This window comes from Hylobates moloch, unplaced genomic scaffold (assembly GCF_009828535.3).
Source record: "Hylobates moloch isolate HMO894 unplaced genomic scaffold, HMol_V3 SCAFFOLD_4, whole genome shotgun sequence".
NCBI classification, from domain to species: Eukaryota; Metazoa; Chordata; class Mammalia; order Primates; family Hylobatidae; genus Hylobates; species Hylobates moloch.
The window spans coordinates 10036223-10053773 of record NW_026652279.1 but is presented as its reverse complement, the minus strand read 5'-3'; the positions used below and the strand labels follow the sequence as shown (position 1 = coordinate 10053773).

At 40.8% G+C, this 17551-nt stretch overlaps 1 protein-coding gene and 1 long non-coding RNA gene across 3 annotated transcripts in view; both read right to left on the bottom strand.

Annotated features, from left to right (window-relative positions):
- Positions 1-17551, bottom strand: part of TAFA1 (TAFA chemokine like family member 1) — a 532844-nt gene that overhangs the window by 282387 nt on the left and 232906 nt on the right. The gene's annotated exons all lie outside the window — the stretch shown is intronic.
- On the bottom strand, positions 12603-14083 carry LOC131383211 (uncharacterized). The gene is made up of 3 exons (XR_009213046.1): positions 13964-14083; positions 13656-13728; positions 12603-12650 (listed from the first exon to the last, which is right to left on the bottom strand). It is a non-coding gene; the product is annotated as an uncharacterized LOC131383211 (long non-coding RNA).

The window sequence follows — 17551 nt, the reverse complement described above, 5'->3', positions numbered from 1 at the left end:
CTAGATGTGAGTCCTGGCATCCTGGTCAGATTCTAAGTTACTGTGTGGGCACTCTTGATCAGAATTCAGCAGAACCTGATATTTCCAAGGGTCTAGAGGTGAGATCTGTAGCGACTTGAAAATGGCACTTGTTGGCTGTTTCTGACAGAAGATGCAGAAGAGAATAAAACATGCCCTAGCATATTTCTAATAGAGTTCAGTTCTGTGACTTCCCAAGGAAGAAAGTGAACCTGGAAAAACATATTCAACCTCTTCTGATACTCCAACAAGTACCAAGTAAGGTTGGACTACAAGGTTTCCAATATTAGGCATAAATTGGTATATTTGTTATGTGGCTCTGAGAAGCCACACCATTGACAGCTGATCTTTTCTTTTGCTGTGGCATAAGCATTATCAAGAGTTTCGATTTGAAATTATTCTCTGAACACTTAGATTCACCATGGTAACCACTCAGTTAAATAGAATGACTTAAAGTCACACACAGTTTGTTATTCTTCTGAGAAAAGAATTATTAAAAAATACTTTTGAGTGAATAGAAAGTTGATCACAATTTTGTAAAAAGGGAGCATAGTTAGTAATTCTCAATACAGTCAACAACATGCCATGCTCAAGTCCTGACCAACTGAAGCCAATATATCACGTCAACTTGAATACATCAACCACCAGTGTATGCTGACTAAAGGTCAGCCCTGGTTTCCAAACCAATGTAGCCATTTAAAGGAAAATGTTTTGAAATACTTTAGATTTACAGAAAGTTGCAAAGATACTACAGAGAGCCCTTCCATACTTTTACCCAACTTCTCCTAATATGAGCACCTTATGTAACCACAGTACATTTGTCAAAACTAAGAAATTAACATTGACACATTACTATTAACTAAACTTTATTTGGATTTTACCAGATTTTTCACTTTAGTCCTTTTCTGTTCCAGGATCACACATTGCCTTCAGCACCCATATCTCCTTAGCCTCCTCCTGATCTATGACGTCTTTCTTTCCTTGAGTTTCAAAGAGATATTTTATTGAATGTCCATGAAATTGAATTTTTCTGATGTTTCCTTATAGTTAGGCTGGTGTTATGAATTTTAGAGAAGAAAATCACAGAGGTGAAATCAGGGGGTACACGATAACTTATCATTGTCTTACACTGACAAAGCCATCAAAATGGGAAGGAGACGGGAGAACAGCAGCATAAGCAGCTGGCAGAAGCAGCTGAAAGGAAGGAAAGAGACAGGAACCATGGAGAAAGGGGAATGCTTATGCACTGCTGGGAATGTAAATTAGTTCAGCCACTGTGGAAAGCAGTCTGGAGATTTCTGAAAGAACTTAAAACAAACTATCATTTGACTGAGTAATCTCATTACTGGATAATATCTAAAAGAAAATAAATTTTTCTACAAAAAAGAAAAAAAAAAGAAAGAGACAGAGAGGAAGAGACAAAGAAGAAGTCAGAGAGAAAGAGGGACAGACACAGAAAGTCAAAGAGAGAGTTAAAAAGAGAGGAAGAGACAAAGAAGAAGTCGAAGAGAGAAAGAGAGAGATGGAAGTAGCAAAGAAAAAACAGTGTATCCTATTCCTTTAAAAGCCAGGGTAAATTTCTATCTACCCAGCCAAGGCATATTCCACTTATGTGGATCTTCAACCCATATCTGCTTCTCAAACAGTTTGCAAGAAATAACGAAATCTATCCTTACTTTCCAATCCCAAATAGACTCTTTGGCAGCATTGACTCTCCAAAACCACCGAGGCCTAGACCTCCTCACTGCTGAAAAAGGAGGACTCTGTACCTTCTTAGGGGAGGAGTGTTGTTTTTACACTAACCAGTCAGGGATAGTACGAGATGCCACCTGGCATTTACAGGAAAAGGCTTCTGAAATCAGACAATGACTTTCGAATTTTTATACCAACCTTTGCGGTTGGGCAACATGGCTTCTCCCCTTTCTAGGTCCCATGGCAGCCATCTTGCTGTTCCTTGCCTTTGGGCCCTGTATTTTTAACCTTCTTGTCAAATTTGTTTCCCCTAGAATCGAGGCCATCAAGCTATAGATGGTCTTACAAATGGAACCCCAAATGAGTTCAACTAACAGCTTCTACCGAGGACCCCTGGACTGACCCGCTGGCACTTCCCCTGGCCTGGAGAGTTCCCCTCTGAAGGACACTACAACTGCAGGGCGCCTTCTTCGCCCCTATCCAGCAGGAAGTAGCTAGAGTGGTCATCGGCCAAATTCCCAACAGCAGTTGGGGTGTCTTGTTTAGAGGGGGGATTGAGAGGTGACAGTGTGCTGGCAGTCCTCACAGCCCTCGCTCGCTCTCAGGGCCTCCTCTGCCTGGGCTCCCACTTTGGCGGCACTTGAGGAGCCCTTCAGCCCACCGCTGCACTGTGGGATCCCCTTTCCGGGCTGGCCAAGGCTAGAGCCAGCTCCCTCAGCTTGCAGGGAGGTGTGGAGGGAGAGGCGTGAGCGGGAACCGGGGCTGCATGCGGCACTCGCAGGCCAGCTGGAGTTCCAGGTGGGCGTGGGTTTGGCGGGCCCACACTTGGAGCAGCCAGCTGGCCCTGCCGGCCCCGGGCAATGAGGGGCTTAGCACCTGGGCCAGCGGCTGCAGAGGGTGTACTGGGTCCCCCATAAGTGCCAGCCCACTGGCACTGCACTCGATTTCTCACCGGGCCTTAGCTGCCTTCCCACAGGACAGGGCTCAGGACCTGCAGCCTGCCATGCCTGAGCCTCCCACCCCCTCCATGGGCTCCCACCCCCTCCATGGGCTGCCCGAGCCTCCCCAACGAGCACCACCCCCTGCTCCATGGCGCCCAGTCCCATCGACCACCCAAGTGCTGAGGGGTGCGGGCACATGGCACGGGACTGGCAGGCAGCTCTACCTGCAGCCCCAGTGCAGGATCCACTGGGTGAAGCCAGCTGGGTTCCTGAGTCTGGTGGAGACATAGAGAACCTTTATGTCTAGCTCAGCGATTGTAAATACACCAATCAGCACCCTGTGTCTAGCTCAGGGTCTGTGAATGCACCAGTAGACACTCTGTATGTAGCTACTCTGGTGGGGCCTTGGAGAGCCTTTATGTCTAGCTCAGGGATTGTAAATACAGCAATCGGCACTGTATCTAGCTCAAGGTTTGTAAACACACCAATCAGCACCCTGTGTCTAGCTCAGGGTTTGTGAATGCACCAATGCACACTCTGTAACTAGCTACTCTGGTGGGGCCTTGGAGAACCTTTGTGTCGACACTCTGACACTCTGTATCTAGTTAATCTAGTGGGGACATGGAGAACCTTTGTGTCTAGCTCAGGGATTTGTAAACGCACCAATCAGCGCCCTGTCAAAACAGACCACTCGGCTCTACCAATCAGCAGGACGTGGGTGGGGCCAGATAAGAGAATAAAAGCAGGCTGCCCCAGCTAGCGGTGGCAACTTGCTCGGGTCCCCTTCCACACTGTGGAAGCTTTGTTCTTTCGCTCTTTGCGATAAATCTTGCTACTGCACACTCTTTGGGTCCACGCTGCCTTAAGAGCTGTAATACTTACCGCAAAGGTCTGCAGCTTCACTCCTGAAGCCAGCGAGCCCACGAGCCCACCGGGAGGAACGAACAACTCCAGACGCGCTGCCTTAAGAGCTGTAACATTCACCGCGAGGGTCCACGGCTTCATTCTTGAAGTCAGTGAGATCAAGAACCCACCAATTCCAGACACAATTGGATATATTAACTTTGGTTGCTTGCTTAAGATAATGTCTTCCAAGTTTATCCACTGTGAGGTTACTATTTTTACCATCTTATCAGTTTCCATACTCTATTCCTTGGAAGCAAGTTACTGAGTCTAGCTCATACTCTAGGGGAAGGATGGCCACTTTTTAGAAGATGTAACAGTCCCTTCTAAGCTCACTGCATGAAGAAGTATTATTTCCTCATTTGCAAATGACATTAATGATAACTCAAAAGGTTATTGTGAGGATTAAATAAAATCATGGGTATTATGCACTTAGCCCAGTGCTTGTCACATACTAAGTGTTCATTTGTTGATGTAATCATTGATTCAACAACTATTAATTAAGCACCAACCACATCTTGTCTGAGGCAGAGTACAGTACTTAAAAAAAAAAAAAGATGGACACAGTCCATGGCTTTATGAAGTTAACTGTCTACTGGGGAAGACAGAGGTGAAACAAGCATATAGAAAACGTGACACCACAAATTATAATAAGTTATACAAAGGAAAAGGTCAGTATGCCATATTGGAAATTAGATTAAGGATGGGGAGAGGCTAATTTAAATTCCGGGGTCGGGTGGCTGGGCTTTAAAGGAGTGCCATCCAAGAAAGTTATGTTTAGCTGAGATCCAAGGGATGAGCAGGAATGAGAGAGAGAAAGTGTGAATGGCAGATGTCCTGTGTAGCAGAACAGCAGGTTGCAAATACCCTGAGGCTGAAAAGAACTCCGTATACTCAAGGGCCAGAGAGAAGGCTGGCATAAGCAGAGCGTTGTGAGTGAGGGAAGATATGAGATGAAGCTGGAAATGAGGCAAGAGCTTGATGCTTTCTGTTTATCCAAAGTCCAACCAATGAGTGATGCCAAGTGTAGGAATGACATGAACTAGTAGAGAATCATAAGAAATGATATTGGCTGCCATGTGGAAAAGAGACTGGAGGGGGCACAAAGATGTCCCAGGGATGTGACTATTGTGGCTCATACAAAGGTTTTGGGCCAGATGGTGGCAGCAGAGAGTGAAAAGCAGATGCAATCACTTGATAAACACAGAAACATATATCAGATTTCCTCCAGTCTTCTCCCAATTATCTGATTGATTTATAATTAACCCTCCAGTCTTATAACCCCAGAATCAAATTTGCTATCCTCCTCTTCCAGAGTGTCCAAATAACATTTTACACAATGCCAAGGCCATGTACATTAAACTATGTACAAGACTATGTGAATTTAAGAAACCCCAAAATAATTTTACAGATGGGATTCTTTCAACGACACCTATCTCTCTTAGGGTGGGCACCTGACAGTAACATCCTGGATCAAGCACTGTTAAAAATGTGACTTTGTACTACAATGTGTGGAGATAGGTAGTATTATTATCCCCATTTTACAGATGTGGTAACCAAGGCACAAACATGTTAGGTAGCCTAATCAAGGTCTTGGTCTCCCAGCCAGTCTACCTGCTCTGACCACTATGACACACCTCAGAGCTAAGGAAGTCCTCGTTTGAGAGAACCCCTCGTACTGAAAAAGCAGCATTTCCCCTGTGGCTAAAGGAAGACTTTTTGAGGTGAGGAAGTGTATTTACAAACTGTGGAAACTCCTCAGTAAGTAGGCACTAGGACCTCCCTCCAGAGTCATCCAATATCAAGTGGGAATAAAAATTCCTTTATTCTACTCACACCTAAAAGGAATGTTATAATGCTTCAATCTAAAGGTGCTTGGAGTAGCCATCTGATCTGATGTTAGAATCTAATATTTGGAAAGTATTTCAATGTACTTTTCTGGCTTTGATAAACAGTATGTACTCTAGCAGAGTTAGTATTCTGAAAGGAAACAATTATTAGTAAATAGATTCATTAACAAATTAATTCATTCACAAATTATAAGTAAATTGATTCATTAGCTCCTCTTTCTGTTAATTAAAAGCGTTTGTTAAAACTGAAATATCAGTGTATTACAGACTTAACTGCCTATTAACCAGAGAAATGGACTAGTCTTTCACTTCCTATTAGCCCATCTCCAACCATTCCCACTTTGGACACTTTGGTCAATATCTTCAGAAGAGAGAAAATCCTAAGAAACCTAGGGTCCCTTAAAAAATAAATCATTATCCTTCACAAAACAAACAGGTAAACAAATAAATTTTAAAAAGAACCTATAAAGGTCTCAAGAATGAGCTTTGGTTTTCTATTAGTGATCTGCTGTACTGTGGCCATTGAACCTGGCACCACCTGAACGGACATAGAGACAATATTTAGCTCCAAACCCCAGAAATAAAGTGGGATATATAGGTCCCTTCACAATAGATGTCACATTGAAGGAAAAATAGTGGTGATTACTGATTGTACAATAAGACCTTAAAAAAAGTTCTCAATTCTCAATACTTCCTTGGTACACTGAAGAGTTGGTGAATATTTTTCATTATCCAGATATAATGATTACTGCAATCAAAACCAAACCAATAAACGTAAATGGATTATGATTTTCTAAATTGAACACAAACAAGATTTACAAAATATAGGTTTGTAAGCCAAACCTAATAAAAGAGAAAGAATAATATTTAATAAAAAGTCATTTGAGAACTAAACAGTATTCTTTATTCCTTCTCTATCCATTCACATTTCTCAGATTGAATCTTTCCACTTTAATCTAATTATTTGGGTCAGTAGATGATCTAAAGATGAATGAATACTCTTCATCTGTTTCACTAGCACTTATTTGATTTATTGCTTCCTTTTAGGCAAAATGGCCACTCTTCAGAATGATTTTTATTTCCTGTTGTAAACCAAATATCTTTTGAGTGACAAGTAATTCATTACAAAATTCATTTTCTCCCTACTTTTCAATGAGGCCAAGTGGCTGCTACTTCCAAGGCTAGTTTTTTTGGGCAGAGTGTCAAATTACCTTTTCTATTTATTGTACTGTGTAGGCTGGCACTGTGGGTTTGGCTCACTGCTGGCAGGATTAATTTAGCATTCTCTAACCAATCAAACAATCTCATTGCTCTCTTCTGCCTATATAATAGAATGGCCCTTAGTGCAGTAGAGTCAGACATGAACATCCTAGAAGGTCACTTTCCGAGAACTGGGACTTAATTGTGGTAGATCTACTGCTAAATCCTGGGATCATTTGTAATATTCCTATATATCTTTACCCTTCCTTTACCTTACCTTTATCTTTATTTCCACAGAGGAAATAACTTGGCATCACAGCATCTCTTTGGTTCCCATATGAATAGATTCCAGTAGTATTATTTAGAAAGTGACCTCAGTAATTATAGTCCTCCTCCCCACCATGAAAGCCATATGGAAGTGTTTCATTTCAGAGATTAATGCAAATGATGGTACAAGTATCTTTCTTCCAGGTTTAAAAAAGTCTTCTGAGATTACACTAAATTTTAGGTAGGTATTAGCTGACATTAATGAAAAAGCACATCTAATTACCTTACTTCTACTAAAAATCATCTTAGGTGGTTCAATTTTGATGAAATTGATTTTCATATTTTTCTCAGTAATTATTTCACTGTCTTTATCCCATATTCTAATATTGAATTCTCATGTTCTGTGTTTTATCCATGTTGAAGACCAATGCCCAGTAGGAAGTATACTCATTTCTCAGTGGATAGAGAGATTAGATAGATAGATAGATAGATAGATAGATACATACATACATACATACATACATACATACATAGACAGGTAAATAGATAGGCAGGCAGACAGACAGACAGACAGACAGACAGATAGATACAGAGTTTCCTGCATAACTTTCAGAATCCCAAAGAAACTAATGCTGTAGGCATTTTTACAGATTTGCCAATTATGTTTGCAGCTTCTATAAAGTAGGAAAGCACTGAATCAACACCCAGTTACCACATGATAATGACCTTCAGTCTGAAACTAATGTCACACAATAATGACCTTCATTCTGCATTAACCTGTATTAGAAGGGGCACAAAACCTGTTTCAACTCTAGAACCTTGTTATTTAAAACATACTACCTGTTTCAATATTGCACTCATTAGACAAACATCCGACCTTCTAATTTAGTATCATTGACCAACAAAAATGTCATGATAAAATCCTCCCCATGAGAATTCAGAAAATAATCATTGTACTATCTAGCATTGCTGCCAACTATCTGCCAGAAAGTTGAAACATAACCCAATCATCACCTGCCATGCATCACCGTTAGGGTTCTTCAGTCTGGTTGGAGACAGAAAATATTAACACAAGACAGCAATGCAAAGGGGTAGATGAGTATGCAGTAAGTAGTGCACAAAATGAGAGCTACAGAAATGGAAAGAAGTGAGAAACAATATCTATACAGAGTGGCCAGTGATGGTTTCACAAATGGATGAGATTTGAAGTAGGACTTACTTAAGAGATGGATAAGATTCTGTGATCATAGGAGACTGGACCATTTGGGAAAACCTTTTGGGAAGCAAGATTAAAGTACACAAGGGCAAGGAGATGGGATTGTAAAAGGCATGTTCATTTTGTCAAGTATACCAACTTACCTGGTATATAGTGGGAATTATAAACAGCAACCTCAAGAGGTAACCTTTATCGGTGCTATGTCCAGCTATTTTTTCTAAATGCTTTTGTAAGTATTAGTGCATTTAACCATCACACCAGAAATATGAGGCAGTTATCATAAGTACCTACTGTATTAGTCTGTTCTCACACTGCTAATAAAGACATACCCAAGAGTGGGTAATATATAAAGGAAAGAGGTTTAATGGACTCACAGTTCTACATGGCTGGGGAGGCCTTCCAATCATGGTGGAAGGTGAAGGAAGAACAAAGGCACATCTTGCATGACACCTGGCAAGAGAGCTTGTGCAGGGGAACTTCCCCTTTATAAAACCATCAGAGCTCATGAGACTTATTCACTATCACGAGAACAGCACGGGAAAGACTTACCCCCATGATTCAATTACCTCCAACTGGGTCCCTTCCACAACACATGGGAATTATGGGAGCTACAATTCAAAGTGAGATTTGGGTGGGGACACTGCCAAACCATATCACCTAAATTTTACAGGGCAGCTACAGAGATTTTAAGTGGCTGGGCAATAACATAAGTTTAGTAAGTGGTAGAGCCAGAATTGGTACCCAGGCAGTTAGGTCCAGAGAGTACTTATAGGCACTATTCTTAACTGTGTCAATGCCTGCAATGATAAGAGAGATGCCTGAAGATGTCTGATTATACAGAGTGGTGGAGACTGTGGGGAACTGGAGAGCTCTTGCCCCATCCAAAATGGGCAGCCACTACCCAGCTTCAGCTTTGTGGGACCATGGGCCCAGTACTGTCAGATTCAATTTTTTAAAGAGATATCAGAAATATAACTTGATGTAATTTTTTTAAGAATAGCATATAGTCAAAATATAGTCTGAAGGTGACCAGTTTGAGACATGAGAGAATAACGAGAAATGAAATTGAACATGTAGGCTAGTACTGGATCATTGAGGGTTCAGGAATCCTGGGAAATGAGAGCAGACAAGACTTGAAACCTGAATAGTAGCAGGAGCAATGGAAAAGAAGGGTTACATCTGGTGAATTTCATAAGAGATAACTAATTGGACCTGTGACTGGAGAGGGAGATTTGCTGACATTTAGGATCAAGGAAGAAGGTGAGAAACAAGCCAACTGAGATTATGAGTGAAGAGATCTCAAAGAGATCTCATTGCTTTTATAAAGGCAATGACAGAGCACATATACATGGAATTATCTGTTGAGTCACTGAGAAGCTGGGCTGTGATTATAAATGACTGAGCCTAGGGAACTGCATAGGCCCCAGAGTGAGTCCCGATGATGGGGCTTCCCACATATGTGACATGAATGAGTTAGTTAACATTCCTTTAGCTTCAGTTTCCTCACAGGTAAATCACGTCACTCCTTCGCTGGCACCTACATATGGCTGATCAAAGGAAAGAAACCCAGTGTTTTTTCCTGCCCTCTAAGGCTTCGGCACTCTCTATCAGCTCATATTCCTCCAACCCCTCTCAGCACATTTCATTCACAGAGGCCCTGCTGTGTTCTTCACAAGCACTGTTTCTGCCTCAGGACCTTTGCACATGATGGTTCTTCCACCTGAAACACTTTCCCCCTGAGCTCACAACATCCCTTCTTTTAGGTCTCTGCTTAAATATCATCTCCCTGATGTCTCCTCCTCCTTCTCCTCTTCTTTCTCCTTCACTTTCTTCTTCCACATATTGTCTTTCTCCTCCATTGAAATGCAAATCTTTGTTTTCTTCATTACTATATCCATAGCACCTAGGCTGTTGCCTGGTCTAGAGTGGGCATGCAATGAATGAATGAAATGAAAATGACAAAAGAAGGGAATATTGTAACTCCTAACAGAGAAGTGGCATGTAGATAAAATGAGGATATGTGTCTTAGTACTTAGCATATAGGCATAGCAAACTTTTTTTAAGTAGCTATAAAGGATAGGAAATGCCAAACTGTGGGCAGGGAACTGGAGTTGAGCCCTAGAATTTAGAGTCTGAGACTATGAACAGGCTTCTGCGCAGCTCAGTCTGTATCCATTGCCACCACTCACACTCTCAAGGGTCTATTGTCTGAGTTCTTGAGGAGACTTGTGAATGTTACCCAATGAGAAGTAGATTAGCCACAATGGTGTGTAACAGACTAATAATTTATTTTGTTTATTTATTTATTTGTTTTGCTTGCTTAACAATAATCTACAAGCTGCTGTTGATCACTGCTTGCTGGTAAGTTGGAGATTTGGGAATGGTATGGTATGAAACTAAAAGCAATGAAAAGCTGAAAGAAAGCAAATGCCATTTCTATCATATGTATTGTAGTTATTTTAAAAATTACTATTACATTACCATAATAAGAAAAATGGGGTTCCTTTTCTGATTTTATAGTTAATTATATCCCTTAGGAATTGTAATTGACTTGAAAATAGATCCCTGTCCTGCAGGATCAGGCTCCAGGGAAGAAGGAAATTGCTAAAAAAAATAAAAATAAAAAAAAAAAATAACAAATGACTAAGAGATCATTTAGGCTTGCCCAATTTAGCTAATTTTTTTTTTTTCTCGGAATCCCTGTCTAAATCGCTGCTCAAGTAATTTTTGTTCTGCCTTAGAGACTGGTCACCTAGAAAAAAAAATAATAAGTGGGAATTTTAAAGCATGCAAGGTACCTCTTCGCTGACTGAGTACATCAAGATTTTGGGAAAAGAGCTAGTCTCTTGGGAATAGGGAGTATTGTGGGTTATTCCTAGGAAGCCTCGATAGCTGCTGTGGGGACACCGTGGGGACAAAATATGCAGTGGAGATTAGTTCAAGGGGCCAGGCTGAGCCAGGAGTAATGTGATTCCTAGTTTAGTTTCTAAACTCCTAGTATTAAGCATTGGTGTATTGCACTTTCTTGGAATACTATAAGCAAGTATGCCCTATATGATAAGCTCATTCTATAATCTTACCCTATAAGATCAGTTCTGAGACCGTCTCCAAATGAAGCCCAAATGCGTAAACAATAATAACAGCCCTGTGTACCTCTGCAGGGTATATTATTGTCCCTTTTGGACAGATAAGCAAACTGAGAGCCAGTTTTGCCCAGGGTTCCACAGTTAGTACATGGAGAAGTCTGGATTAAAACCATCACCCCGGATGATGAGGCAGGGACAAAGCTATCTATAGGTGATGAGAGCGTATAGTTACTCCCTGGAAATGCTTTTCCTCCCAGAATGAATTTGTCATATGACTTAACATTAATAAATTAGTCTCAATATACGTTTGGGAGACAGAAACAGCTGAAGGAACAATAAATGTTTCTAGAGCCATTTTTCATTGTTTGGTGCTATTCTAGACACGTGGCCTTCAGAGGCTGTGTGATTCAAACACATGAATCACACTGAAGTCTACCCAAGAGGAGACACTCCACCTCTGGCTCTGGAGGGTACTCACAAAAAAACCCAACAAATCTCCTTGTCAGGGCTTCATATTGGGTCAATGGTGTGCCTTCTCTACTTTTAGCAGCCTTAATTTAATTCTGCTCTTTTATGACTGAGGGTGTGAAATGGACCTCAGGAGGGCTTTCTGATTTTCCCTTTCAGTTTTCTTCTTCTTTCTTGGTGCTACTTTCTCTTAGTCCTGACATTCTGCTGTCCTGTGCCTTTCAAATCCAGATTTGGTAGATGGGTGGTGGAGGGTACCCAAGTTTTTTTTTGCCTCCTGAGCAGCCATTCCCCTTTTACTGATAACAGAATCTCAATTTCCTCTGGGGAAACACCACTCTTCTTATGCCATTTGATACATAGGACAAATGACACATCTCAAGCCCTGACAGTTGTGATTTTGTCAGTGACGCCTTATGACTCAAACCAGGTACTGAGACTGAGTTGTCAGAGCTGTGACTAAAACAGCTGGGGAAGACATTTTCTCCCAAGTAGAATTGCTGAGCTAGTGGAGTTGAAGCCTGGAATTCCCAAAGCGATCTTGACATGGTAGAAAGGGTCTGCCCGGTAGTGAGGGCAACATGGGAAAGGCAGATTCAGGGACTGAGGGAGATCAAGTCCTGGGGATAACATCCACATTCCTCCATCTGACTATTTCCTGGGTTATTTTAGTCATCTGAGCAAATCTGTTTCTTTTGGTGCTTATGACCATTTGATTTGGGTTTCTGAAGGCAGGCGGCCTATGTGTGGGTGATCTGTTGTGCTGAGCCCCTATTACCTTCAGTAGGGAAGGCACCAGGTTCAAGAGGCTGAAGAAGAGACCCAGAGCCAGCAAATAAGATCTGGGGTTTTATTAGGGGCTTCCATACCGGGGAGAGAGTTCAGTGACAGAGGGCTGGACAGAAGAACAGCCTTAATTACAGAAATGGTCCCATGGCGATGGGCTGGACAACATATTCACCTTCCTACAGTCCAGTGGCTGTGGGCTGGACAGGAAAATTACAACTGCCTGCAAACATCATGCAGTTTATACAGCATTTTTACTTAACACCCTCCCCTAATGACCTCCACCTGGCAAACTTCATCTATCCTCCCCACCCCACCCCGGCCCCTGCCCTCCACCCACTCCCCAAAACTCAGGACTCAGATGTTTATCATAGATAAGGATCCCATCTCCAGGTTTGCCATTCCCAGATTCCCCAGCTCTGAACACACATTCAGGTGCATCTGCCATACAGGGTCATTCTCAGGGTATGCTTAAGTTAGTGATGTCAGGCGCATTTACCGTACATTGTCTTCCAACCAATCAAGTCAACTGTAATAAGATGTTTACTTTAAGATCTGGTTTCTGTCACTTTATGAACTTTTTTTCCTCCAAATGGTTTATCTCATCCTTAATCTTTTCTCAATAATTTTATTTCTAGAAACATCAAGCCTAAGGCAAATTAAAGTCTTCTCCCCACTAATGATCTACAATTATATAGCTTTATCAAGTGTTTCTACTTACTGGTTCTTGTTAAGGTTTTGTATTAACCAAACTGGGGATTTCTTGCATGATAAAATAAGTCCCTACCTTACACTTTACAAACAAATATTTATGCAATATTGCCACTACATAAAGGTTATGAGAAATTAACATGACGAATATTTTTAGTGTTTGAATCATTTAGCTTTTTTGTTTTTAATGAGCATGTATTGAAAGTCAGTTACATACAGAAGGCTCACAATCACCCTATTCTCAAAGTCTAAGCCTTAATATGAGAATTTTCCCCCAACAGTCTGCAACTAAGTACTCCAAGTGAGGTCATACCTAATTCTGCCTTTTAGCCCACTGTGGTTCAATATTCAAATTATCTTGACTTTATGAATATAAACCACAGCCTGGAAATCTAAGTTACCTTTCCAAAATTACCCTACATTATTAACACAGACAGAATTCCTACTCATTTCTACACAAATAAAGAGAAAGGGAGATCAGACCAATTGATTCAGGCTCAGAGCCCAACATACTCACCAGAGCTTGATTCAATTAGCCAATTGAGAGACTTGCTCCTTCACATTCTGCAACAGAGTCACCAATCGTGTTGCTGTTTTAAAAAATATATACACATGATATTCCTTTATCCCATACAGGACTACATTCAGATTGCAGCTAAAAGGAACTTGCAAAAGTGAAAAGGATGTATAAAGTACAAATAAAAATGACACGGGTGGGGGAGATGGGAGAGTGTAAAGTACCACCACCCTTACAGCCCTGCCGCACTCAGGCCTCAGTGTGCCTGGATGCAAAACAGCCTGTCACCTCCAGGCCCCTCAGCATACCAGCAGTATGAGGGACCTGAGGTGGCTTCAGGCAAAAAGAACTGCAAAACTGACAAGTTTCCTAATGCTGTCCACTTGAGCAGTTCTGCTGGAGTTCACCAGAGCTGGAACTAGGACAGGTGTTAGTGCTGGTGACATCTGGGGAGAAGAAGAAATAATTCTTGCACATGCTTTTTTTTTTTTTTTTCCTAAAGCAGGAGGAAAAGAAATGAGACAATTCCTAGCAAAAAGGAAGAGACTTTTGTCCAAAGGATGCATACGAAAGAGATTTAGTTAGTATCTGAGGGAATATTCAGGTGGACTTTATCACAATAAAATTTTGTTTCTAATCACACTCATCTTTTAAGATCCAGGGAAGGAGGAAGAGAGGGAGGATAGAGAGTCAGTATATAGAGTAGGTGGAGGTATTAATAATAATATATCGATGTTTACTATGTGCCAGGAATGTTGCTGATCATTATATGTAGTCATTTCTTTCTCACATCAAGCCAATGAGATAAGAGTCATTTTATCATATGGCATTTAACTGACAGAGAAATTGAGGCACCAAGAGTCTAAGCACCCTGATTTCATGTTCTAACATTTATCATCCTTCTGAATCCTCAGATTTCCCCAACCTTGAACTCCTTTTGACCTAGGAAAAATGAGGCTTTGCCCATTTTCAAACTTTCTTAAATCCTGGAAGTATAGCCAAGATTTGAACCAGTCAGTCTGAGCAGAAACAGCCGTGGAACTACTTCACTATGATGCAACAGAAGCAATATTCTTAGCTGGAGATCGTGCTTTGTCATTTGGAGAGTTCTTTCACTGTATCGTCTCATTCTGTATTAGCAATAGACCAATGAGGTCCGTAGTTACCTTCTGATTTTTTTTTTTTTTTTTTTTTTTTTTTTTTTTTTTTTTTTTTTTTTTTTTTGAGACGGAGTCTTGCTCTGTCTCCCAGGCTGGAGTGCAGTGGCGCGATCTCGGCTCGCTGCAAGCTCCGCCTCCCGGGTTCACGCCATTCTCCTGCCTCATCCTTCCGAGTAGCTGGGACTACAGGCGCCCGCCACCACGCCCGGCTAATTTTTTTGTATTTTTAGTAGAGACGGGGTTTCACCGTGTTAGCCAGGATGGTCTCGATCTCCTGACCTTGTGATCCACTCGCCTCGGCCTCCCAAAGTGCTAGGAATACAGGCGTGAGCCACCGCGCCCGGCCACCTTCTCAATTTATAGAAAAAATATTGAGACCAAAGGACGGAAAGCAGATTGAACAAGATTAGTAGAGATTCTTTATTCTCGGTTCAGGTGTGTTTCCCCAGGATGGTTGGGACCCCTGGGAGGTTTGTTTGGGCACAATGAAGGCAACGGATGCCAACAGTTCCAAGGCTCATTTCATTACCTTACAAGCTCCACATGGAGATGTGGAAACAGGCGTGGAAATAGCAGACAGAGGATGGTACCAGACATCGTCGTTGACTCTGAAGATAGAGCAGCGAACAAAACACACAGATCCCTGTCCTCAGGGAGCTTGCATTATTGGAGACTGTTTTGAGTCACTTTATAATCCACGCCTGTGTCTTATACCATACCCGCTTTATTACCCTGGCTGTCCTAGATGAGCCCTCTCTTATGACTCTTGTAAAAGACCAACATATTTCCTCTTGCTTCCAAAAGACCAGCTTATACATTTCGCAAAACAAGAAAACAATAAAAGCTAATCCTCAAGAGCAAAACATTTATTTCCTTTGTGATCTGTACTTGCAGGATGGGCAGGTTTAGAATTAGAAGCCGCTCAAGGTCATTTAGCAAGTAATCAGTAGAGGAAGCAAGGCAATTCATCTTCTGATTTTTGCTCTATCCATCAGATTTTCTATTTGCTAAAGGTGACCAAAGTATCAAATGTTTACGAATGAAAATGGAACTACGGTAAAACTCTGCTATCAATCCCCTTCCGAGGAACATATGGTATCAGGTGACCCTCTTGTTCACTTTGTCTTAGTATCCATATCTATGCAAGCCTCCATGAAATGAAAAGTAGAACATTAGAAATATATGTAAATTGAGGGTGTAACATGTAAATCACAAAGAAATCATTACTACAGGTTAATGTCCGGGAAAATAGCCTATCAAGATTTTAAAAAAGAATTAGAAACTCAATAAATAAAGTCATCCTTAGCTACATGGCCTTTTCAAAAAATCAACACAGCTTTGGAAGAAGCTCTGTTAAATACAAACCAAGTAAAAGGGGGCAAAACTGTGCTAGATGCTCAGGCTGTAACTACTGGCACGACAAAGTGTATTGTCAAAAACTGATTCAGGATGAAGACTACCATTTTATTTTTTAAAGTGGACATAGATAATATGTCAAATGCCTGGTCAAATTTCATAACCAGTCTCCAAACCTCCAGCTGAGTTCTTGAGATAGGAAAACGTGTTTTTAAGGGTCTTCTAAAGAGGTCATCGGTCCTGACTATACAACAAAATAAAGTCTTGATAGACGAAAAGCCTTAATTCTGAGCTTCGTTTGGTAAGAAAACATTGAATTACTAAGCATATTATAGGCTTTCAAGTCAGACAGACATGGATTCTAGTTTGTGTCACACTGTCTTTAAGACTTTGGGCAAATCACTTAATTTTTCCAAAACTTAGCTTCCATATTTCTAAAATGTTGATAATAACAATACTCTGCATGCATTTTTTTCTACAAATAATAAATAGTTAATAATGCAGGGAATGTGTTTAGAAATATGCCTGGCACAGAGTAGGTGCTCAAACACTTCTAATTATTTTTATGTAGGACATGTAGTTTATTTAAGGACTATGTACCTTTAAATAAATCATGCTGGCTTGGGAGAACGGCTCACATCTATAATACCAATGCTTTAGGAGACCAAGGTGGGTGGATTTCTTGAGGCCAGTAGTTTGAGACCAGCCTGGGCAATATAGGAAGACTCTGTCTCTACAAAAAATAAAATAAAATAATCATTCTTTGATTCAACAGGGGAGATGTAATCTCTTTAACAAATTGTGCTGTAGCAATTGGATATCCACAAGCAAAAGAAATAAGCATAAACATAAATCTCACACCTTATAGGAAAATTAACTAAAATGAATCATGGTCATAAATCTAAAAGATAAAACACTAAAATCTCTAGAAAAAAATAGGAGATCTTCTAAATCTAGGACTTCGCAAAGAGTGCTTAGACATCAAAACAACAATCAATTAATGGAAAAATTGATAAATTGGACTTCATCAAAATTAGAAACTTTTGATCTGCAAAAGACCCCATGAAGTGGATGAAAAGGGAAACTAGAGTTTGGAAGAAAATATTCGCAAATCACATATGTGACAATGGACTTGCACCTAAAATAAAGATCTCTCAAAACTCAACCTAATTATAAAATAGGTAAAAGACATGGACATTTCACTGAAAAGGATATTTCTATAGCAACCAAGCATATGAAAAGATGTTCAACATCAGTAGACATTAGGAAAATGCAAATTAAAACCACAATGAGATTTCACTACACATATATCAGAATGACCAAGCTGAAAAAGAGTGATCACACCAAATGCTGGTGAGGATGCAGAAAAGCTGTATTGAT